The following is a 26,345-nucleotide window of genomic DNA, read 5'->3' as shown; positions in this document are numbered from 1 at the left end:
GAGTGCTGGATGGATTAGCACATTTACATCTTGCATAAACCATGAATAATACAATGATCACATATGTTTTTGTTTTGATTTACTGACCCACGTTCTGTAGGTCATGTGCTTTAGGTTGTTTTTGTTTTTTTACTACTAGAAATAGATTTGAGCCAACACATCTACAATCTTATCTGACTCTCTTATAATCACCTCAGATGTTTGCCATAACATTTACCATTCAGCGTTTCCCAAACTGGTGCCTTCTGGCACACTTCTCACTGAGGTATTATAGAAGGGGAATTGAAAAAGTCTTGCATGCACAAATTTAAATTAAACAGAGGTAAGCAAAAGTACAGATTTATTTAATGCCAAACTTTCCAGTTTCCAGAATCTTTAACTGTTAATGTGTATAAGAAATTGTTGACTGGGCGTGGTGACTCACGCCTGTAATCTTAGCACTTTGGGAGGCTAAGGCGGGCAGATCACCTGAGGCCAGGAGTTTGAGACCAGCCTGGCCAACATGGTGAAATGCCGTCTCTACTAAAAATATAAAAAATTCGCCAAGCGTGGTGGTGGGTGCCTGTAATCCCAGCTACTCGGGAGGCTGAGGCAGGATAATCGCTTGAACCGGGGAGGTGGAGGTTGCAGTGAGCTGAGATCACATCATTGCACTCCAGCCTGGGCAACAAGAGTGAAACTCTATGAAAGGAAGGAAGGAAGGAAGATTAATAGTCAAGGGGCATGCAGTATACAGCATTGCTCAAACTTATTTGAACTCAGAATCTTTTTTTTTTTTTGTACCATGCTTATGAACAACTCCAAAAAGAGTAGGCAAAACCTTGACTACACAGATCTGTGTTTCACAAGCTCAGCCCTAGAAGCTGCCATCAGATGAACCGTGAGTCTGTTCTTGGTGCCTGGCATTAACTTGGGCCAATTCAGCGTCTGAGAGTCCCAGACTGGCTAGGTTCATCTTACCTTCCAAGCTACTCTATTAATGCTTAATAATAATAATAACTTTTCATGGAAAGTACTTCAAAGTCTCAATTTCTTTCACCCACACACCAGGCCATCATTAGCCATTGACATGTTGATTTTCCATTGAGAGCAGGGGCCATGTCTTGCTCACCTTCCTATCACCTTGGTTAACTCATTTGTGACTGTCGAAATGGTCCTCAGATGCCTGCCCATCTCTCCACACACACGAGGCAAACACTTCTATCTCCAATTGACCATTAACAAAACTGAGGCACAAAGTGAAAGTTAGGAAGTGGCACAACCAGGACTAGAACTCACAACTTGGGATGCCGAGTCATGAGGTCATTCTGCTAAAGGCGTGCTGGTCTACGGCTCTAAATTGTTACTGAATAGTATTCTAAAAGGAAAGAAGATTGAGATTAAAATTTTAAAAATGACCACATTGGATTCTTGCTGCTCTCACCTCACAAGACTATCTGAATAGCCCAGAGGTTAGTTGCTGCAGGGCTGAAGATGTTAACAAGCAAGAAGAATGAAACTAACTCTTTCACAACTGGACAAATGAGAACAGTAAACAGGAACCCATCCTGCCACTGCCCAGGGAAACACATGCATACTGAAATCGCTCCTCTGTGGACCATCAAATGAAACTTGCCCCTGCAGGCGTACTGTTTAGAACTGTGCCAGGTTGTTACCCAGCTGACCCAAATCCTACCATCCAGTACTCAGTCCTTTGCCCGTTAACTAGGTCTTAGGGGAGTAATATTGGGGATAGAAAATACGTTATAAATTTGATTTAGGGAAATGTTATCCTATGTGCCTTTGCAGCATGCAGGCACAGTTGGGGGCTATTGAGCCTTATTGCTGAGGGGCTGTGAGCCCTACAATGGTTGCCTTTTCCCAAGGTTCTTTATCAAAGTTCCCGAGCTGGTCTGCATAGAGGAAGTGTAAAAAGGCTTTCTAGTAGTTCAGTTACTGCTCCTAAACCCAGCAACGAAGGAATGGGATCAACACTGGGCCATAGCCCTAGTCAAAATATGATCCATAGAGCTAAGATGTTGAAACTCAGGAAAAACACTGCTTAGACTAAGTATTATTTTGATAAAATACTTTCATGTTGGAAAACCTAGAATTAAGAGCATTTCCAAGGGAATGTGTTTACTCCACACTGTGAGTTGCCAGCAGCAGGAAAGAACCACATAATTTCCATGAGGATAAGAGAAAAGTTCACCTGGGCGGAGTCATTTCAACATTCCCATTTACTCAGGGAGATCATCCGGAGAAAGTTCAGATGAAGACTGAAGTTCAGATGAGCCTGTGCTCACAAATGATCAACGAACCCAGATTTGGAGTGTTTAGTAACAGAACTTAGTCTGGAGTGTGTGTAATGTAAGTCAGCAGGTCTGAAACTTAGGCTGTCTGGACCACCACCTCCTCGCAGAGGTGGTGACGCTGGGCCTGCCCTGCTTACACAGCTGAAGAGTATCACTGGGAAGGGAGTGGGCTCTGAGGTAATCCAATCCAGTGCTTCCCAGCCTTTAATGAGAAATGGTAAACCAGTGCAAGGAAGAGCATGGATTCTGGAGTCAGATGGCCGTCCAGTGATGGAATCCTGGCTCTGCCATTATTAGCTGAGTTGAGCAAGCTCCCTGAAAACTCTGTGACGTGGAAATTACAACACATGGTAAGCACACAAAACAGCACAGAATGCATTCCACAAATGGTGGCTCTTGGCCGACCCAGACTCAGTGAGAGGCAGCGCTGCCCTGGCCCCAGGCTTTACAGGGCCCCAATCTAGCCCCTACCCACTGGAGTGAGGACGTGCCCACCTGGAGCTCGTGTGTCTTTCTGTAGACCACATTCCAGGTAACTGGGACCCCAAATTTCCTGCCCAAGATGCTCTGTTCTCACTTGCAGGTCCTGCATGAAGGGATTCCTCAGGCTCTGTCTTCCTGTGGAGCACCATACTGCAGGTGACACCGCCCTCGGGCCTGAGGGGTGAAGACGGGCAGCTGTTGTGAGTCATGCATAGAGCTTGGGCATGTGGTCTAAGCAGGCCGAGCCTGTGCGTGAGAGCCCACTCAGGAGCTGGGGTGAGAAGAGGAGGGGGCAGGCCAGAGGCCAGGAGCTGGCACGTCCTGCACTGCTACACACATGTGCTATTAACCTCAAAGTGCCCAAAAGTTTTACATTTGAACCTTGTCTTCAGGTCATTATGAAGGTATATTTGCAAAGGCAGGAGGATATGGACATATTTGTCAGTTTGGCGAGCAACTTTTACATATTTAAACCTATGGTGTGTGGGCCTCCAAGTGCACTCTTGCCTGGTACCCCACAAATGTTAGGGGCAGAACTGACTACCACAATTGTATATATTTTTCACTGCATCAGCCACTCTATGGAAGATCCCATATTCTACCATGTTGAACACTAACGTCTGCTCTTTTCCAAGAGTCATATTTACATGGCTTCATTTTTATGACGAACGAATGAGAAATTTTTATGGCTTCTAAAAAATTTCATTTTTAGAGGCAGGGTCTTGCTCTGTCGCCCAGGTTGGAGTGCAGTGGTACAATCATAGCTCACTGCATCTTGGAACTCCTGGGTTCAAGCCATCCTCCTGCCTCAGCCTCCTGAATAGCTGGGATGACAGGTGTGCACCAGGCCCTGCTTCTTATGTTTATTCTTTAAGGGAAGTTCAAAACAAACCTAAAGGAACAACAGCCTGCGGGCCACTGGACATCACAGTGTAGTTCTTCGGGGCATAGAGGCTTGTTTTAGAGTCAGTGCTGCCTTCGGAATGCTCATGTTGGCCCCTCAGAAGCAGAAGTTGATTGATTCCTGCTTCAATGATCAGCCACTAATGAGGCTCAGCTACTCCCTCATCTCAGCTTCTCTCTGTGTCTTTCTTTAGATTTTATCAAACACATATTTTTATGTAGCTTCTCATGTATTTCTTCTTTTTTGCTCAGTTTAACAGCTAAAGTATGCATTCCTTGAGAGTCGAGGCTATGTCTAATATCTCTGTTTCTGGCATAGAACTGAACACATAAGCATAGCTTAGGAATATTTGTTAACTGGATCATCAAGGTGTCTGACAGGACCAAGTAAGTTTGGTTTCTAACATAACCTGGTTTTAGATGTTCTGAATTCTTCTAAAAATAATACATTTGAAAACAACTCTTTATTTCAAACAGGGGTTTATCTCTGACTCTAAAACTGGTGGATTTCAAAGTACTTGGTTTCTTGACCAGGTTTTTAAGGTGGTCCATTTCTTTATAGACACAGTCTTCAAGCAGCTTCCTCAAGGGCTTGAATCTCCATGATGAGTAGAACCCGGTGTATTCAGTTTTTAACTGATACATAATAATTGTACATATTGATGAGGTACATGTGACATTTTGATTTGTGCATATGATGTGTAATAATCAAATTAGAATATTTAGGATAACCATCACTTTAAACACTTATCATTCTCTGTGTGTCCTTGACACAAGTAATTTCTCTTTCAGAAATTAATCCTAAGGAAACCAAGCAGAGTCCACCTGTAAGCCCAGGATCACCGGAGGCACGACATCTGCTGTGACAAGCAGTCATAAAAGTATGTTTTTAAATAAATCCCAGCTCCACGGGAAAATTCTCACAATATAATATCAAATTAAAAAGCAGGATATAATATTATCTACAGAATATACAGTATAAACCCAAGTGTGTAAGGAACACACACAACTACATTAAGACGTTAACACAGTTGTCATTTGTAGCTGTGGAATTCTGAGCGATTTTATTTTCTAATGCATCTTTGTCACATGTGTGAATATATTTCAAAAAGTTTTTTCAAAAAATAGGAAATTCCAGTTGGGTATGGTGACTCACGCCTGTAATCTCAGCACTTTGGGAGGCTGAGGCAGGTGGATCACTCGGGATCAGAAGTTCAAGACCAGCCTGGCCAATGTGGTAAAACCCCGTCTCTACTAAAAATACAAAAATTAGCTGGGTGTGGTAGCATACGCCTCTCATCCCAACTACTGAGGAGGCTGAGGCAGGAGAATCACTTGAACCTGGGAGGCAGAGGTTGCAGGGAGCCGAGATCACACCACTGCGCTCCAGCCTGGGTGACAGAGAGAGACTCTGTCTAAAACAACAACAACAACAAATAAAAATAGGAAATTCCATGAACAAAATTAAAAGTGAAAAATGACACCAAAGAAGATTTTTGCAAGTGAAAAGTGACACCAAAGAAAAATCTTGCAATATACATGAGTCATAAGGTTGCTATCACTAATTTATAAAGAACACACATATATCGAAGAGCAAAATAGTAACACTTACATAGAAACATGGTAAAATATCTTGGGGCAGAGATCAGCTCTCCACCGAAACCTGCCTCCCCTTCTCTGCAGTCCTGGCCTTGTGCTGGGTCAGCCTGCCCAGGACACTATGTTTTCCGTGTCTCCTGGAGTTTGGTGTGACTTTGAGGTTCAGCTCTTTGCAGTGGATTGTGACAAAAGTGGGGTGCACAAATTTTATGTCTGGGCCAAAACCCTAGTAAGCAGGCTATAAAACAGTGAAATTCCATTTCCAAAACTTAGTACATAGTGTATAGTGCTGTCAGCACTTTACTGATACGAGCTCATTTCATCCTAGCAACAACTCCATGAAGCAGGACAGAATCCCCCCACTTGAGAGATAAAGAAAGCTGAGGCTAGAGACAAAGTTCACTCTGTGGCATGTGGTATATTTATGTGTAGAAACGACCTGAAATGTGATACACACTAAAACACTACGGTGGTTATTTCTGGATGTTCTGACTACAAGTACTGTGTGTACATACGTTTTCTCAACAAATATACAATCTATAATTATACATGTGAAATTTTTAAATAGTAAAAAAATTTAAATGACAGCAAAATAATTGGAGTTTTATGGACAATCAATTACACAATTTAAGACAGTCGGCCAGGGCCGGGCACGGTTGTTCACGCCTGTAATCTCAGCACTTTGGGAGGCCGAGGTGGGTGGATCACCTGAGGTCATGAGTTCCAGACCAGCCTGGCCAACATGGTGAAACCCTCTCTCTACTAAAAATGCAAAAATTAGCGGGGCATGCTGGCAGGCGCCTGTAAGCCCAGCAACTTGGGAGGCTGAAGCAGGAGGACTGCTTGAACCCAGGAGGCGGATGTTGCAGTAAGCCGAGATTGCACCACTGCACTCCAGTAACTTTAAGAGGAGTAGATTACATGTAAACCATCCCCATCTCCCTACTTCTTTTGGTAATTCTAAACACACACACACAAAAACTCAAATACATTAGTCCGTTCTCATACTACTGTGAAGAAATACCCGAGACCAGATAAATATAAAGAAAAGAGGCGTAGTTGACTCACAGTTCTGCATTGCTGGAGAGGCCTCAGGAAACTTACAATCATGGCAGGAGGCAAAGGAGAAGTCTATACCTTCTTCAGAGGGTGACAGGACAGAGTGAGTGCAAGCGGGGGAAATGCCGGATGCTTATAAGACCATCAGATCTCGTGAGAGCTCACTAACTATCACAAGAACAACGTGGGGGAAACGACCCCATGATTCAGTTACCTCCACCTGGTCTCACCCTTTCCACTTGAGGATTATGGGGGTTATAATTTGAGGGGAGATTTGGGCGGGGACACAGAGCGAAACTGTATCCTCAAGTCCGAAAGCTTTGAAAGGAGGACAGAAGAGCTGACAATCACTGGGAGGTCACAATCCACCCTGACCCTTCTGTCCGTCTAAGTGATAAGGAACTCTGCCCCATTTTAAACCATCCTGCCTCCCAAAGGCTCCCACAGCGTCTTAGACACGCAACAGAAGGTGCTCGGAACTGGATATTCCTTGGCATGACAAAGTCAACAGCACCGCTGCCGGTCAGAGGGTGACTATGGTGAATGAACGGTGCTACCTGTCACGGGAAAAGACTGGGCACTGCTCTGTATGACGGAACGTGACCTTCTGACTCACATCCAGTTGTGATGGGGAGGCCTACCCACCTGGGCTGCCCATGCAGGCTGCTGAGCTCGTGACAGACGCGCCAATCCTAGCAAGTTCTAAACCAGCAAACTTTTTCTGTAAAGTGCCAGACAGTGAATATTTTAGACTTTTAGGCCATACAGTCTCTGTTGCATCCCTGCCTTGTAGTGTGAGTGGGATATGGCTGTGTCTCATTAAAACTCCCTCCCTTTTTTTTTTTTTTTTTTTTTTTTTGAGACAGGGTCTCGCTCTGTCACCCAGGCTGGAATGCAGTGGTGTGATCTTGGCTCACTACAGCCTCCGCCTTCCAGGTTCAAGCAATTCTCCTGCCTCAGACCCCTGAGTAGCTGGGATTACAGGCGCGTGCCATCACGCCCGGCTAAATTTTTGTATTTTTAGTAGAAACGGAGTTTCAGTGTGTTCACCAGGATGGTCTTGATCTCCTGACCTTGTGATCCACCTGCCTTGGGCTCCCAAAGTGCTGAGATTACAGGTGTGAGCCACTGCGTCCGGCCAATAAAACTCTTACAGCTGGGCATGGTGGCTCACGCCTGTAATCCCAGCACTTTGGGAGGCGGAGGCAGACAGATCACCTGAGGTCAGGAGTTCGAGACCAGCCTGACCAACGTGGCGAAACCGCATCTCTACTAAAAATATTTAAAAAATTAGCCAGGCATAGTGGCACATGCCTGTAATCCCAGCTACTCAGGAGGCTAAGGCACCAGAATCACTCGAATCTGGGAGGCGGAGGTTGCAGTGAGCCGAGATCGCTCTACTGTGCTCCAGCCTGGGCAACAAGAGCAAAACTCTGTCTTAAAAAAACACAAATGGCCGGGCGCGGTGGCTCAAGCCTGTAATCCCAGCACTTTGGGAGGCCGAGATGGGCGGATCACGAGGTCAGGAGATCGAGACCATCCTGGCTAACGCGGTGAAATCCTGTCTCTACTAAAAAAAAAAAGTACAAAAAACTAGCCAGTCGAGGTGGCAGGTGCCTGTAGTCCCAGCTACTCGGGAGGCTGAGGCAGGAGAATGGCATAAACCTGGGAGGTGGAGCTTGCAGTGAGCTGAGATCCGGCCACTGCACTCCAGCCTGGGCGACAGAGTGAGACTCCGTCTCAAAACAAAACAAAACAAACAAACAAAAAACCACAAACAAAAACGAAAACTCTTTTTACAAAAACTGGCCCGACAATTCATCCACCTAACCAAAAACAACGAAACTGGCCAACCCGCCATGGTTTGCCACACTGTGATGAACTCGTGCCCTTGCACTCCAGATGTGGCACCTGGATCAACGGCCCCAGCCTCTCCTGAGAGCGAGTCAGAAACGTGGAAATCACGCCCCTCCCCAGACCTGCTGAGTCAAGATGTGCATTTGAAGAAGATCTGCAGTGATTGGTGTGCACATTACAGCGTGAGAAGTCCTGGCATAGAGCAGGTGCTCAAGCCCGGCCGCTCCTGGGTGTCACCTGGGGAGGTTTAAAAACGTACTGATGCCCAGAGATTCTGACTGATTTGGTACTAGGTAGAGTCCAGGCACTGGGAGTCTGGAAAGCTTCCAGGATTCTCATATATGGTCAGAAGTGAGACTCGATAGAGATGGTCACCTGAACATACCCAGTGGTGACTCAATGATGAAAAACACGCCTCTCAGAAAGACTCAGCAGCCCTGGCTCGGCTGTCGAGATGCCCATTTGTTTATACCTTGCCAGGATGCAGGCCTGCACCCAGCCCCGGGGAGGGGCCCCTGCCCACTCGTGGTCTCTTGAGTGGGCTCTTGTGTGGCTTTCACAACCAGGCCACAGAGGACAGAGAGTCCTGGGAGCCAGGCCCAGCCATGTGCAGAGCAAGAAGCTGGGCGCTGTGATTTAGCTCCTGGAGAACATGGAAGTACTTAGATGTCATTGATCCAGAAAGAACGGATGACTGTGAAGTCAGGACGGATCATGTGATCAGAAAGCCTAACCCTGAATTTCACCACAGAACATATTTATAAAAGGAACAAACACGAAGCTGCTGCACGCCAGATGGAGTTCTTTAGAAATTTCCTGGGAGGAGGGCGGGGGTGGGCAGGCATCACAGCACATGCTGCCGTGGATCTGTTGGGGGGACCACCAAAGGCGAGGCATCCGTGAGAGCTAAAGATGCATTAGGAAACAGAATGCCACTTGTGCAGACTCTGGCTGTGGCACCGGGAACTGAGGACGGCAACGCACCATGGGAGTGGTATGCAAACCTGCTCCCAGGAAGCCTGAGGGTGAACTCCTGGGCAGCCTAGAGGGGTTGGAATCAGGAATCCCCGCTCCATCTCTCCAACCCAAAATCTGCACCCCACTCCCGAAAAACTACCATGCACGAGTGCAAAGGAAACACATGGTTCCCCCATTCGCCTTGTGATCACGGCAGCACCCTTTGTTGCCCCAGCTCCTTCCACACTGGCAGAGAGTCCGACCTTTCAGGCCTTCTTCAGCCCAGACACACCTTTGGGCCCTGAAATCAGATGACTAAGCCTCTGACTAAGCTTGCTCAGCCATCAGGTCCCATCCACAGATTCGACTTGTGTTTATTTTGGGGAGTCAGCTTCGTTCTTTCACAGATTTTGGGTGCAGATTTTGGGGTCAATGTTCACAGTGTGAATATTTAAAATTTCTGGCCACAGCATCATAATTAGTCCAAAGCGAGGGCTCAGATGTTCATATCTTGGGAGACTTATCTGGCCTATTATTCCCCAAGTCTGGGGAAGGGGTGGCTTGGAGACTTTGGACAGGAAGTTAGGGTCTGTCCTCTGAGATTGTTTGGCATGGGAGACCTAATCGGAACAAAAAGATAGGCGATTCTATATTGTATTGTCCAGGGAGGGATGGCAGGCATGCCCTGGGCAGCTCCGGGCAAACCAGATATGTGGTCACTCAACCACACCCTGCCACCACGCCACGTCGCCATGTCCTTTGGCAGAATGTTGAGATTCGTCGTGCCTTGTTTGGTCGAGACAAAGTGCACTCGGCATCCACGCAAGCTTCACAGCACGTACATTTCTCTAACAGGCCACCACAGCCTTATTGTATCACGTCCGTTGTGCCATACAGAAATTACTCCATTTTTCTTCTACATCTTCCTTCTCTATAGTTTTGTTTATACGAAACTAATGGTAGTGCCAGGCCATTGTCCTTTGAAGGGATGAGGAAGCTCTTCTCACACACAGCTCAGAAAATGATGTACACAGCAAAGACCCACGTTGGAGGCCTCTCAGTATACATTTGTGCTGACGCAGGCTGCACTTAGGAGCCATTTAGATATGTAAAAATGCTCTTTTCTAGTGTTTACAAGATACCATGAATCAGATTGCCTCATGTGGTGAAAAGGGCAGAGTAAATGTCCCCAAATGAACGGTTGTTAAATAATTGTGTAGGGAGATTTGCTGTAGGGAGATTGAACAGCCCAGCTCTTGGGACAAGCTGGAGATATGAACCGTTTGCAGGCAGGCGAATGTTTACTAGGTTTAAAGGGCAGGAGGTGCAGCTAAACAGCTAGAGAAGCACTTGTGTGATATGCCACTGTAGAAATGCTTCCCTAAAGGAATGATATCTGGGACCACTGATTAAACTGGGAAATTAAAAAGTAAGTTTCATCCATTTATTTGCTATATGGCCTTGATGACAATGCCTCGCTTTCCTCAGCTGTAGAGTTTGAGTAATAGTAGTAGACCCAGCCCTGGGGTACAATCAGATCATGCACGCAGGACGGTCTTGGCATGGTGCAGGGCACGGGGCACACTGGAAGGGCTTGGTAAATACCAGCTGTTAATAGTGTACCATTTAATGACTTCCTCATGATCAGTCCCTCCAAATGCGTGAGAGTGACACCTGCTTCAGCCCTTCCCTGGAGGTGCTGTCTGTTGTCGATCACTGAGCCCCTGCGTGTCCAGGAGTTTGGAGAATCCACAGAAATCCTATCCAAGGGGCCTCTTCATTGCCGTGGCTCCGGTTGTGCTGCTCTGGGGCCTGAGGCCTCTCGTAAGTCACAGACCTGCATCCAGCTCCCTGTGTCGGCCTTCGCCCCAGTGTCCCCAGAGACCTCAACATCTGCATATGCCACACTGGCATCATCATTTTTTCTCCCCAGTCTCTGCTCACCCCTGTGGCACCCTGGCTTCCCACCATCCTGGCAGGAAAACTGCATATAAATTGCTTCTACTCACTCTCCTTTTCTCTCTCCCTTGCTTTTCTCTCACCAGCAGGTCTCCGGGTTGCCAGGGGTTCCACTTCCTCCCACCTGCCTCTTTCAGACTCCCCGCCCAGAGCCCTTTAACACTGACTGCCAGTGCCGGTGCTGGTGTAAGAAGCTGGGACTCTGCACACCTGTGGTCCACGGCTCCTGCAGCATGGGGCTGATGCCACCTTCATAGGACTTCCACCCAAGCTTGCAGCCTTGAGACGCTGCCTCCTTCCCCGGCCTGCTCCCCACTCTCTCACAGGTAGGTCTCCCCAAGATTAATTCCTTGATAAAGCTCTTGCTTGTGAATATATGTCTCAGCGTCTACTTCTGGTGCACCCGACCTCAGGCACCTCATGCTCCGAGCAGACAAGTCTACACACCATCAGGTCAGTGCGCTCTGTTCTGTCTCCACTCCATGAGATCCGCCCCTCTGAAATGTTCTTCCTTGCTTTTCTTGCTGCTGGGCCCACCGATACTCAAGGCCCCTTCCAATGGTGCACTGAAGGAACCCTTTCCCGGTTGGCTCACCCTCCCTCTGGCTTCAGCTGAGTGCAACTGGGCTGTGTGCTGTCCATGACCTGAGGCCCTGGGCGTAGGGTCCGCACCCAGCGCTGGCCCTGCTGTGTCTGGTAGGGAAGGCACGCGTATCCCTCCACCCTACCTGTGTACAAAGGTAAGAGCATGCTCAATTTACTTTGCATCTTCTCTTTGTCAAACTCCTGGATCATTCCAGTTGCTCAGCAAACCTCTTTTTTCAGCCCTGGTAAGAGTCAGGGCTGAAATTTCCCATGTCCCACCCAGTAAGGCTGTGGAGACCGTGAAAACATTGTGGTGCATTCACACCGGTTGATACTGGCCACGTGGCCCCTCCCCAGCCCCCCTAGATCTCTCCATGAGCCCACATTTAAAGGGTGACCTTGTCACAGCAGAGAGCTTGGGTACCTGCCCCAGCATCTCAGCAAATGGCCAGTCCAATCCTTCTGTGCATGTGCCTGGCATGTTGTTAAATATTTTGTGGTATAAGTTCTATTTGTGTTGATAGTTTCAGGTAAGAACAAACAAAAGCAGACAGCACCATTACCGTGGAGATCCCCAGGGCCAGCGCACAGCGACCTGTGCTTCTTGGCCCTTTCCTGGTCAAATCAGCCCTGGTACCCTGACAGATGAGATTCAGATGCTCAGCACCCCCACAGCAACAGTGAGGCAGCTCTGGCAACAAGCAAAAATGGTGGGCGGCAGCCTCCTGGGCACAGGAGCGTGCCGGGTCCGTGACAGTAGGGAAAGAAAGCTTTCTACCTAACGCCTCCTCTCCTCCAGGACAGTCCAAACAAGTGTGGTCTGGACCCAGAGCATTGGAAGGAGTCTGCCACCAGCCAAAGGGCAGGCTGTTGCCCCTGCTGAGCAGCCCTGGAGAGGCTGGCACTTCACATGCAGCATTTTTCCAGGTCATGCCAAAGTTGAGATCTTTTTCCAAGCAGGGCACAAAGGATTCCTACTTAGTGCTTTAAGAAGGAAATCATCGCTGTTTACCTTCAAATGCAGACACCCTGAGTAATTTCAGGCTGGTTTGGACATGCAGGATTTGAAGCAGAGCACAGCAAAGCAGTTTATAGAATTAATCAGGATATGAATGAGTGCAATTTGTTAGATACCGCAATATTGCCTTTCATGCTAATTTTTAAATGGCAGAGGCCATCAGGGGCTGGTGGGGACCAGTGTTCAGTGTCCTGTTGCTAGGTAGAGAGGGATAATGTCATAGTCTGCAGTCCTGGGCATTTTGGGGCCTTATATTGATTGTGCAAATCTCAGCAGGTTTGGCAGGACAGGACTGCTGGTGTCCCCAGCTGTGGAAAGTTTAAGAAATCAAGTAGGCTGGGCGCAGGGGTTCACACCTGTAATCTCCGCACTTTGAAAAGCTGAGGCGGGTGGATCACCTGAGGTCAGGAGTTTGAGACCAGCCTGAACAATATGGTGAAAACCCGTATCTACTAAAAATACAAAAATTAGCCAGGCATGGTGGTGCACACCCGTAATCCCAGTTACTTGGGAGGCTGAGGCAGGAGAATCGCTCAAACCCAGGAGGTGGAGGATGCAGTGAGCCAAGATTGTGCCACTGCACTCCAGCCTGGGCAACAAGAGCGAAACTCCGTCAAAAAAATAAATAAAAATAAATAAATATGTGATCTTTGGCTGAATAAAGAATAAAACTCTATACACACACCCACTGTCACATACACACATACAACACACATACACCCTTTATAAGGGGCACATGCTCTGAAATTGTGTAAAAATAGTATGAACGAATTGATGTGACTGTGGCTTCAAAGGTAGATGAGTTCAGTTATGAGTTGGAATTTTCTTCCTGTCGGCTGAAGTGGGTTCACTTGAACAAATACCGCATTTGCAGTCAAGAAAGACCTACATTTCCGGCCGGGTGCGGTGGCTCAAGCCTGTAATCCCAGCACTTTGGGAGGCCGAGACGGGCGGATCACGAGGTCAGGAGATCGAGACCATCCTGGCTAACACGGTGAAACCCCGTCTCTACTCAAAAGAATACAAAAAACTAGCCGGGCGAGGTGGCGGGCACCTATAGTCCCAGCTACTTGGGAGGCTGAGGCAGGAGAATGGCGTAAACCCGGGAGGCGGAGCTTGCAGTGAGCCCAGATCGTGCCACTGCACTTCAGCCTGGGCGACAGAGCGAGACTCCGTCTCAAAAAAAAAAAAAAAAAAAAAAAAAAAAAAAAGACCTACATTTCCATCACTGGTAGGCAGCCTTGGGTGAGATGAACAAACGCTTGGCGCTTGGCACATGCCGAGTCTATCAGCATTTAGTCATACATGTAGTTACACAGCCTTGCTGATTTCATCTCAGTTTGTTTTCCTGGAAAGGACCTTGAGCTGCTGCATGAAAATTACATGTTAGTGGTGGGAAAAAGAAAACAACACAAAAGTGGCTTTTCTTGACTAGCTGTCAGCAGTGGGAGGGGTGCGGTGGAGTTGGAAACCATTTCTCCTGTGGCTGGCAATTGCCACTTATAGATCTATTTATTTGGAGGGAAAAGAGCTGACACAAAAGGCTCTCTCTGAAATTCTGTGCGTAGAACAAAGCGGCACACGGCGAGATGTAGAATTCCATTAGAGGACAGCCCTGGCACTCGCTGTCCTTCACAACGACCACCCCGTAGGCCCATGAATAGAAGCGCCAGCCACCCACAGCCTCGGTGCCCGGCAGCGTGTCTCCAGGAAGGAAAGGCCCGGGCACAATGCATTTCTCTCAGGTTTGGCTCAGCTTCCCCGGGGTTTGCACCACCACAGAGAAACCTTCTCCTCCAGGGACCCACAGTTGGGGAGCCCACTCCATGCTGTCGCTCCTTCCTGTCCCTCTGAAACATTTCTTCCTCCCACTCATTTCTCCTAGATGATATTTTAACTAGTATTTTCTTGACATTTTAAATAAACAATTAAATACAATCTTGAGTTTCAAGTTCTCTTGAGCAAAAATATTCAGTGCCTCAAACTCAGCAGAGGCAAAAACACAAACTCACCGACGTCTCCCACATCCCCTCCTGCACTCCCTACTTGGGTCAGAGGTGTCTGCAGAGTGGCGAGTCAATCTCACAGCCCCTGCCTGTGGGCTTCTCCCAGGTCCCTGCATCTTCCTGTTCCCTGTCCTGGCCCCTCTCCTCTGTTTCCACTGCCATGCCCTGAGTACACAGCCTCTGCCCGCTCTCCTGCCCCAGCCAGAGACTGTCCCCAGCGGTGCCTCCTCCACACCACTGCCAGGTGTCCACCAGGACAGGTCTGCCCCTGCCACCCTCACCCACCCCAACAGAGGGCGGGTATGCACACACACATCCAACACACACACAACATACACACCCAACACACACAACATACACACCCAACATACACACAATTCACACAATACACCCAAGACACATCCCAACACACAACACACAATACAACACAGCCAACATACACAACACACACCCAACACACACCCACAACACACACCCAACACATACCCACAACACACACATGCAACACACACAACTCACACACAATACATCCAACAAACACACTGTATACCCAACAACACATACCCCAACACACAAAACATGTACACAACACAGCCAACACACACAACACACACACAACCCAATCAACACATCACACAACACACACATAACACACAGCCACAACACACACACCCAACACCCACACAACTGACACACAACACATACACAATACACACACAACACATCCAACACACCCAACACACATGCAACACACATTGCACAACTCACAACACCTACCTCATACACACACAACACACACATAACACATCCAACACACACAACACATACCCAACACACAAACACAACAAACACAACACAGCCAACACACACAACACACACATCCAACACACACACAACACACAACACAGCCAATACACACAACACATACTCAGCACACACAACCAACACACATTCACAATACACACCTAATATACACCCAACACACCCAACACACACAATACACATCCAACACACACACCACACATACACATACCCAACACATATACACACAACACATATGCAACATACATCCAATACACAACAAAAGCACCACCCACACACATACCTTACACCCCAGCATGCACACCCCAATACACACACACCACACACCAATAGGACCACATCACACACAAAACACACACATACCCAACACACACAATGCATCCAACACACACCTGCAACATACACTCCCCCAGTACACACACAACACACACATAACACATCCAACACCCATGACACATACTGAATACACATACGCAACAAACAGAACACAGCCAACACACACAACACACACATCCAACACACACACAACACACATCACACAACACAGTCAATACACACATCACATAACACAAACCCAACACACACACATAACCAACACACATTCATAACACACACCTAACACACACACAGCACACACACCCAACACACACAATACACACCCAACACACACACCACACACATACCCAACACATATACACACAACACATATGCAACATACATCCAATATGCAACAAACGCACCACCCACACACATATCTTACACCCCAACATGCATACCCCAGTACACACACACCACACACCAACAGGACCACATCACACACAAAACACACACATACCCAACACACACAATTCACCCAACACACAAATGCAACATACACACCCCCGAAACACACGCAACACACATTTCCCAATATACACAAGACATAATCCATTCAACAAGCACAGCACATGTATCCAACACACACATAGCACATACATTCCCAACACACACAATACCCACAATACATCCAACAAACACACACCAAACCCGATAACACACAACATACACACAACACACACGACATATACAAGACACATACAACAATACACCCAACATATTCAACACACACATACATACACACACACACACGCTCCTGTTGGCCCCTTATGATGTTCAGAATAACACCTCTAAGCCATCCCAGCCTGAAATACAAAGCCTGCCACAGCCCAGCCCTCTCCAAAGATGACACATTTAGGGACTATTTGAAATAAACTATCACTTGCAGTCAAAAGACGTTTTCAGTGGAATATTTTGTGGTCGTGTTTATCTGTTCTGTAGGCAACAACAAAACATATACACACACACACACACAAACATACACATATATACGCACATACATACACACATACACATATGCATACACACATATGCATATACCCATATACACACATACATACAAACACACACACACACATATATGCAGATATACATGCATGCACATATACACACACGTGCACACACGCACACACATATGAAGTATAATACATCTGTGTAGGGAGAGAAGGGGAAATTGTTCCAAGGTGGGCTCTCTGCCCTTGTAACTTTGGAGTGGAGGAAGGGGTGAGGTTCCCATAGGATCTAGACACTGATGCAGAGACTACTAGCTCACAGTCGCCATCTTGGTTACAACTCATCACAGCAGCTGTAATCCCTGATTTATCTATCTGTGACTGAATGAAGAGTCTTCCAGGGCAGGGGTCACGTCTTCATCTGCGTGTACTGGCTGGTTAGCGCAGGGTGTGAGCTGGGCTTGAAACCCCTATAATCTATACGGAACCAGGATCTGACAGCTCTCCTGTACTGGGGAATGGAATGGGGAGTGATGTGGGTTGTGGTCCTTAGTAATTTGGGTGTGAGCCTCCATAAACTTGCATTTGCAAATAGCTCCTAAAAGTAACTTGCGGTAAGCTTCCAAAACCCTTCAGGCAGAATGCTTTTTGGGCATGGGGGTGCTCCTTAAGCCAATCCACAGCAATGTGGACTTCTTGGAGACACTGAAGCAGGGGCAGGCCTAGGGGAGTTGGCTGGAATCTTGTGATGGAATTTACAGTCTTAGAAAGGCCTGATTGTCCCTAAAATATCTTCCCCTACTAAACTTGTCATCACATCTGAAATCCTCCCTCTGGTTGTGGCTGTGGTTCTCAGCCCTAGCTGCACCTTAGAGGCACCTGCAAAGCTCAAGCCGGACACTCGAAGCTTCCACCAAAGATTTGAGTTCCATGGTCTGGGGTAGGACCTGGGCATCAGTTCTTTAAAAGCTCTCCAGATGATTCCAAGGGGTGGTCAGGACTGAGACCCCTCACTGACACGCCAGGAGCCACAGAGCAGCGGGTCCTCTTCTTTATGTTTCTCCACTTGCACTCATGAGACTGTTTCAAGAGAGTTCCTATTACTGAGCTGCCAATGGTACCTGCTTCCATTTTCATTTTAAAATAATAAATGTATGCAATAATTATTTCAAGATTGTCCCCTTAGAGCTTGCTGCCTGTAAGTACTCACGAGTGAGGCCATGTGGCCCTCAACAGAGGAAGGCTCAGATTTTGCCACTCAGTTTGCTGAGTACAGACAGGGGGAGTACTTCTGACAGTCACAGAATTTTATATTCTTTTTGTCTTTTTTTTAAGACCCAGGGTCTTGTCTGGTCTTGAACTCCTGGCCTCAAGTGATCATCGTCCAGACATTATTCTTAGTCTTAGTTTTATATGGATTAATTCATACCCAAAATGGACATTGGCTAAATAAATAACGCACTTGAAATGCTGACATTTATGAAGAAAATAATGATTATGTTATTTTCCGATTATATTAAGTATTCCTCAAATATTTTACCAATTGCATTCATTGAATTGAAACTCTTAAAGGACATCAGTCTCTGGTGTCTCAAAATCTTGTCTAAAAGAGAAAATATAGTGATTCTTTTATCCAATTGCTTTTCTGTTTATTAAAAATAAAACTCGACAAGAGGCATCTCTCTTACCACTTTCAGACAAAATATGAACATTTTAGAGAACTGAGTTTATGATCCATTCTTGATGCCCTAAGGATGATTCACTTCAAGCTGCATTTTACCATTTGGTGTTTGCTCATCAAACACAGTATAACAGGTCATTTTAAGAATGGTTTGTCAATGAATTGTGCTTTCTCATGTGAAAGTGGGGCACGGTGGCTCAGGCCTGTAATCCCAGCACTTTGGGAGGCTAAGGTGGAAACATCTCTTGAGCCTAGGAGTTGGAGGCCAGCCTGGGCAACATAGTTAGACAACAAAAATTCAAAAACAAAAATCAGCCATATGTGGTTGTAGCTACTCAAGAGGCTGAGGCAGGAGGATCCCTTGAGCCCAGGAGTTTGAGGCTGCAGTGAGCTATGCTCGCAGCACTACACTCCAGCCTGGGTGACAGAGCCAGACCCTGTCTCTAAAAAACAAAAAAAGAAAAAAAAAAAACAAAAAGAGGCCAGGCACGGTGGCTCACACCTGTAATCCCAGCACTTAGGGAGGCTGAGGCAGGTGGATCACCTGAGGTCAGGAGTTCAAGACCAGTCTGGCCAACATGGTGAAACCCCGTCTCTGCTAAAAATACAAAATTAGCCAGGCGTGGTGGCGCATCCCTATAACCCCAGCTACTCAGGAGACTGAGGCAGGAGAATTTCTTGAACCCAGGTGGCAGAGGTTGCAGTGAGCTGAGATCATGCCACTGCACTCCAGCCTGGTTGACAGAGCGAGACTCTGTCTCAAAAAAGAAAGAAAGAAAAAAATGTGAAATTTGTCAGAATCAAGATGGAGTCACTTGTGTCAAACCCTGACAAAATGGAGCTGGGTAAAACCATGAAGGAAGAGTTTTCATACACAATTGTCTGGTAACAAAAATTATCACAAAAAACTCTGCCCAAACCAGGCCACTGCAATCCTTTTTTTTTTTTTTTTTTTCTTGAGACGGAGTCAAGCTGGAAATCTCAGCTCACTGCAAGCTCCGCCTCCCGGGTTTACGCCATTCTCCTGCCTCAGCCTCCCGAGTAGCTGGGACTACAGGCGCCCGCCACCTCGCCCGGCTAGTTTTTTTTGTATTTTTAGTAGAGACAGGGTTTCACTGTGTTAGCCAGGATGGTCTCGATCTCCTGACCTCGTGAGCCGCCCGTCTCGGCCTCCCAAAGTGCTGGGATTACAGGCTTGAGCCACCGCGCCCGGCCCAGGCCACTGCAATCTTACACAGAAAATAATTCTGCAAGGAAATCTGCTCAGCAACTGCCTTGGACTGATACCACCCTTGTTATTGATCCATGTAGTCAAGGATAATTGTTTCAACACACCTTGTGTAATCCTCTTCATTTTCCCTTAAAAACACTTGTCTTCCCGTCCCTCCCTGAATATGCCCATCGCTTATCATGGCACACATATTCAGCACTGTGATGCCCGTTCCTAAATACACTCATTGTCTTTGGAGAATCCTCCTCTGTTTGTTATTCAGACTCACACTCATATAAAAATTCAAGTAGGTTAAATAGCACAAACCACCCATTAAATGAGAAAAGTGAGAATGCATCAAACAAATTACAATCATCATTAATATTACATTCGAAACACTTTGTAAGACATCCTTTAATACACTGATCTAAAATAAGCTACTAACATTAAGATGAGGTGTGCTCAATGGCATGTAAAAATAATGCTTTTTTATTTTGAAGGAGACTTTTCATATTATACATTGTGTGAAAGAGGTTCATAGACCAAACACTTATGGGAAACAGCCTTTTTCCTTTAACTCGATTATTGGAATCACACAGTAACTTGTTAAAACAGAGACTTTGGGTTTCCCCCCAAACTCACAAAACAGAGTATCCAAGAGAAATGCCAGGCCCCTCTATTTTTGTTTGTTTGTTTGTTGGTTGGTTGGTTGGTTTTTTTTGAGACAGAGTCTTGCTTCTTCACCTAAGCTGGAGTGTAATGGTGTGATCTCGGCTCACTGCAACCTCCACTTCCTGGGTTCAAGCAATTCTCCTGCCCCATCCTCCCCAGTAGCTGGGATTACAGGCATGTGCCGCCATGCCCAGCTAATTTTTGTATTTTTAGTAGAGACGGGGTTTCACCCTGTTGGCTAGGCTGGTCTTGAACTTCTGACCTCAAGTAATCCACCCGCCTTGGCCTCCCAAATTGCTGGGATTACAGGCATGAGCCACTGCGCCTGGCCAGGCCCCTCTATTTTTAATAAGCACCCCAGATGATTCTGATGATGAACCTGGTGTGGGAAACACCCATCTTGTTAGAAAGCAGGTCCCGGGGGCAGAAAGAAGCCAGAATAGCACGTTTGCTGGCAGAGGAAGGAACTGGCTAGGTAGAAGGAGGCCAGATCTGAATGTAGTCCTGCCATGGAAGATCCTAGAAAGCTGGGGTAAAGCAAGAAGAACCAAAAGGGATGAATGAAGGATCAGGTGAGGCTTAAAGATGCAATGCAGTAGACCCAATTACTTCTCTCAGATGTGTCTCCTATTACGTAACCTTGGAAAGTTACTGACCTCAGTTTCCTTGTCTGTATAATGGGGATTAAAAAAAAAAAATCAATGTCCTCAGAGTACCGTAAGGATTAAATAAAATCATCTAGGCAAAGCATTTAAACCCAAAGCAGCTAAACATAAACCGAGAACCCAAAGAGAGGCTGAGAATGGTTCTGAAGAGTGATTTTGGCTGTCTTTGACCTGTCTTAGTGAAATTATTGTATTTTGTGAAACTACCTACCTGTATGTTTTCCTGCTTTTTTAGGGATGGACAATTCTTTATAAATCCCACCAGTCTAGGATCCCATGTCATTTCACTCGGCTGGTCCTTCAATCATTAAACACTCTCTCCAAGCCTGGAAATTATTATTTTTTTTTGAGGTGGTCAAGTTGGAGCATTTAGTGAATAAGGCTAGACAATGCTGTGTTTTTAACATAGTTTCTGCAGGATTTTCTGTGTGAAGATGATGTTCTAGAGAAAGGGAGTTTTATGTTGCCAACCTCTATTAAGTGAGCAAAGAAGTGAGGTTGGGGGTTGGGAGCTGCACATGCTGAGATCTTTGATTTAATTCTCACTGAAAGCAATCTTTTATTTAACGTCTTTCCACGATGAAAATGTAATTGTTAGCTAGGCTTACAAATTGGAGGTACAATTCTAAAGACCATAGAATAACTCACTGGAAGCATACGAGCTGGTAATGAGATTAGAGGCTCAACTCTCAGACATCACAGAGAATAAAATACATATTCAAATGCCCTCCTGTATCTTTCAGGAAGCCAGGGATGGACTCCCAGTGCAAATAAATGTTATGCAAATACAGTGTGCATCTATTAGAGAAGTGATGAAAAATAGAAAGAAAGTAATCTTGAGACCTCCCTTTTCCTTAAAGAAAAGATGTGGCTGTTTCCGAATTGCTCCCCTCCAAGGACGCGTCTGCTCCCTCTCCGCCTAGCTGGCTTTGCAGAGGTTGAAGGGGAAGACCTGGGAAGACACATGCAAATGAACCCCGCCTGGCTGCTGGGCAACCAGGGTACTCAAGATGCAAACTGAGCTGCAGCAATAAAGTCAAAAGGAGGAGAAAGAATGAAATGGTGGTTTTCATCTTTATCCCTTGTGGTTAGGCATGGTTCCTCTCAATCTATTGTTAGACTTGATTGTGTTTGAGTATCTCTACTTGCCTTTCAGACACAATGCTCTTCACTGCTTAAAATGATTAGCATATTCCAGCAGCAATTCCTACAGCAGAAGTATGCTGCATGGTGATGATTCTTTGTATCAGAAGAATTTGATCGGGAGTTTGGGACATTCCTGTTCATAAAGTTACATATCCGTGGTTCCGTGCTTGATGACTTTTTCTCTCTAGTCTATAGTCTGACTAAAATCTAGCACGAGAAATGTGTAAGTGAATTTTAGAAGAAGAACATGAGTCATCTGCTATGATAAATCCAATGTGCCATTTAAAATTTACTAAGAAGGTCTAAAACCAGTGCCTTTCAAATCGTGAACTCACCTGGGTTTGCTGGTGCAAGTTTGTAGTTCCAGTTACTCAGGAGGCTGAGGAGGGAGGATTGTTTGAGGCCACAGTGCAGTATCAACGTATCTGGAAATAGCCATTGTACTCCAGTTTGGGCAACACAGGGAGATCTCATCTCTACGAAGTGTTTTTTAATATTATGAACTCAATCTGTAAGTAAGCTCATTACCATGAAGCAAGTTTCCCCTTAAATGGATGAGGCTGGGTGCGGTAGCTCACGGTTGTAATCCCAGCACTTTGGGAGGCCAAGGCGGATGGATCACTGGAGGTCGGGAGTTTGAGACCAGCCTGGCCAACATGGTGAAACCCCATCTCTACTAAAAATACAAAAAGTAGCCAGGCATGGTGGCGCCTGCCTGTAATCCCAGCTACTTTGGATGCTGAGGCATGAGAATTGCTTGAACCTGGAAGGTGGAGGTTGCAGTGAACTGAGATGGTGCCATAGCACTCCAGCCTGAGCGACAGAGCAAGACTGTCTCAAAAAAAAAAAAAAAAAAAAAAAAAAAAGGGTGAGAAAATGGGGAAAATAACAAATGGTCTGATGTCTGGGTGTGACCCCAAACCTTATTCTCCAGGTAGCATTCTCCAGAAGGGATAGAAACCATGGGTACACACTGAGTGTTAGGAGACACTATGCAGAGCTCATATTGATCCCAGGCAGGGATGTAGTGGTGGTTGCTTACAATACACTATTAGGTTGGTGCAAAAGTAATTGTGGTTTTTGCTACTAAAATAATGGCAAAAACAACAATTTCTTTTACACCAACCTATACAAATTTCTTCTACTTTGAAAACAAAACTGTGGCGGAATTAAAAATTGGTGTGTGAACTTATCAGCGATGACGAGATGATTGGTTTCTAGAATATCATCTTTCCTTTCCTGCAGTCCCCAAGAGCCTGATGATTCATGATCTCTTAGGCTAACAAATCTAAATTTCAAAAAGATAATAGAAACCCTGACCACTTAGTTACTTCCCAAGGCACAGAGTACTTATTTATCTTTTTTTTTTTTTTTTAAATAGATGGAATCTCCCTCTGTTGCCCAAGCTGGAGTGCAGTGGTGCGATCTCGGCTCACTGCAACCTCCACCTCCCAGGTTCAAGCAATTCTCCTGCCTCAGCCTCCCGAGTAACTGGGATTACAGGTGCCTGTCACCACGCTCCGCTAATTTTTGTATTTTTAGTAGAGACCAGGTTTCACCATGTTGGCCAGGCTGGTCTGGAGCTCCTGACCTCAGGCGATCCGCCCACCTTGGCTTCCCAAGTGCTGGGATTATAGGCGTGAGCCACAGCGCCTGGCCTTTGTTTATCTTTATGTAAGAAACAGTCAGAGTACAGAAGTATTCTCTGCTCATATTGATGCTGTTCTTACTCTGTTTGCTACCTGGTAATAAAAATATGTTGAAGGAATGAGTGGTGAACGGATGGAAAAATGTGGATAAAGAGGAACGTTTGCAGGGAGATAATATATTTTTGTTTACAGTTACAGAATATGTTTTTATTACGGTTGGATCTATATATTTAAAAAAATAAAAAAATACATGTAAAAAAACTGCTTAATTGGGTAAATAGTCATAGGTTTTGCATCTGGATTTATAATTAGCAAACCGAAAAAAAAAGACAACTTCCGGATCACCAATAAAATTACCGATGTATTTAGAAGTTTCATTTCCTTAGGAAGTGTGCTTATTCATAACATGTTTTCATAGAAACTTTTTTTTTTTTTTCTGAGACAGAGTCTCGCTGTGTTGCCCAGGCTGGAGTGCAGTGGTGCGATCTCAGCTCACTGCAACCTCTGCCTCCCTGGTTCAAGCAGTTGTCCTGCCTCAGCCTCCTGAGTAGCTAGGATTACAGGCGTGCACCACCACGTCTGGCTAACTTTTGTATTTTTAGTGGGGTGGGTGGGAGGGGGTGTCTCACCATGTTAGCTAGGCTGGTCTCGAACTCCTGACCTCATGATCCACCCACTTCATTCTCCCAAAGTGCTGGGATTACAGGCATGAGCCACCGCACCCAAGCAGAAACTGTTTTTAAGTGTTGTTTTCCTGCCATTTTGTTGTTCCACTGAACGGCTGGGAGAATGCCCACCAAGTACTGGTTAAGAAGAGAGAATACCAAAGTCCCCCACACCTTTGCTTCCCTCCTTCCCACGCTCCCCAACTAAGAGAACTGTGTGTTCGTCCTTCCTCAGACAGAAGAGTTCCTGGAAATGCCTTTTGTTTGAAAAGACTGTGCCTCACAGCTCAGAGCTGAGAACAGTGGACGAGTCTGGCTACTAAGGAATAAACCTTGTGAAGCAGGCGGCGGTGGAGACACTGCCTGCTTCTTGTACAGTGGAGAGTCTGATTTGGGATAATTTGGGATAAAATATGTTCACCCACCTTACTAAAATGTGTTTAACTTGATATTTATATGAAACAGTTATTAAACATTTGAGAATGGTCTGAATAATGTGTGCCGGCCTGTCTGTTTTCCTGTTAGTCTCTGGTTTGAAGGAGGGGTATTCCCAGATTCAGTGTCATTTTCCCCTGGGCAGTCATCCTTCCTCATTTCTTACACCTCATGCAGGAAAATGAACCACCACAACCACAGGCAGGTGAAATCCATCGGCTATGCCCAGTTTCTCCCCAATATCCTTAGCTATTAATGTCATTCGTTTTTTGGAAGCCACTTCAAAGTCTTTTTGGAATAAAATAGTTATTATACATCATTCAGCAGTATGTGTGCAGTTGCATTCTGGGAGGAATTACATTTCTTCTAATGTTGGACTCAACATCACTGGAATTAATTCATTAGAAAACACTCTTTTCAATTCCATTTTCTCTCACTTTGAAAAATACAGACTATGTGTCAAACCTGTTTCCCTGAAAGGGGCCAAAAGCAGCAAAATTAATCACCAAGAGCTGTTTTCACTGAATGCAAAGTTACATAAAGGCCTCTGAAGACCAGACAGTACTTAAACTCCATGCGGGCGTGGTTATGGATGTGAACTCCGTGGAGAGCATGTGAGCGCTGGCTCCAAGCCCGAAGCACGCCCACACAGCCGCCTGGGTAGACGAGCTATCTCAGAGGGATTGTCTTTAAGCAAAACCATCTGTCACTGTGGTCCGAAGGGCGTGGCATGGGCTCTGCCACAGCAGTGACTTTGGGGTTGAGCCTGTCTCTGAAATGCAGCGCACTGGCAAACTGACAGAACAGTCTTACTTACCGTCAGAATGGGATTTGCTGATTCTGAACTTGGAGTGGAGTTTTAGAAGGAGTATAATCAGCATCAAAAGAGATGCCAGTCTGCTGAACTTTAAAATAGGTTATTAACAAAAAGCAAAATCTGCAGAGTAGTCTGCAATTGCATAGCTTCTAAAGTATAGCTGTGGTTTAGCCCAAAGTTGGTCATCAGAACTAGCACTGGTTTCTAGAATATACACAGGAGGACGGGGGTAGGAGGAGCAACAAAGATCTTCAAGCATAAACTTACACACACACACACACACACACACACACACACTCTCCTTGCTCAGAGGTCTATATAAACATTTATAAGTAACTTTAATTATTTTTAAAATAAGAAAAAGCAAATGTTCCAGTTATTCTTAGTTCTTCATCAATCATTGACCCAAATTGGATGTTTTCGGAAAGCAGTTTGTATCTCCTTATTAATGTATTTACTTATTTTTTGAATCTTGGCCTTGTGACTTCTGCTCTGGGCTGAGGTCAGGTCATTTTGAGTGTTTGAGTTAGAGAAC

The 26,345-nt window shown here is 45.8% G+C and overlaps 3 protein-coding genes across 11 annotated transcripts in view; 1 reads left to right on the top strand and 2 right to left on the bottom strand.

Annotated features, from left to right (window-relative positions):
* The window catches only part of LOC126952529 (tubulin beta-2A chain), a 759,189-nt gene that overhangs the window by 118,830 nt on the left and 614,014 nt on the right, over positions 1-26,345 (top strand). The window contains exon 1 of one of the 7 annotated variants that reach the window (XM_050787222.1): positions 9,020-9,029. The exons of 5 other annotated variants lie outside the window; for them this stretch is intronic. The gene's annotated coding sequence lies outside the window, so the exon portion shown is untranslated. Of the gene's footprint in view, positions 1-9,019; positions 9,030-26,030; positions 26,041-26,345 lie in introns of those variants that run through there. One more of the 7 variants, XM_050787216.1, reaches the window with a different exon arrangement.
* Positions 1-26,345, bottom strand: part of PRPF4B (pre-mRNA processing factor 4B) — a 908,191-nt gene that overhangs the window by 291,550 nt on the left and 590,296 nt on the right. The gene's annotated exons all lie outside the window — the stretch shown is intronic.
* The window catches only part of FAM50B (family with sequence similarity 50 member B), a 667,415-nt gene that overhangs the window by 63,969 nt on the left and 577,101 nt on the right, over positions 1-26,345 (bottom strand). The window lies entirely within an intron of this gene.

The sequence above is a fragment of the Macaca thibetana genome, chromosome 4 (genome assembly GCF_024542745.1).
Source record: "Macaca thibetana thibetana isolate TM-01 chromosome 4, ASM2454274v1, whole genome shotgun sequence".
Taxonomy (NCBI): domain Eukaryota; kingdom Metazoa; phylum Chordata; class Mammalia; order Primates; family Cercopithecidae; genus Macaca; species Macaca thibetana.
Note: the sequence above shows the minus strand (reverse complement) of the source record. Positions and strands in the feature narration are given on the sequence as shown.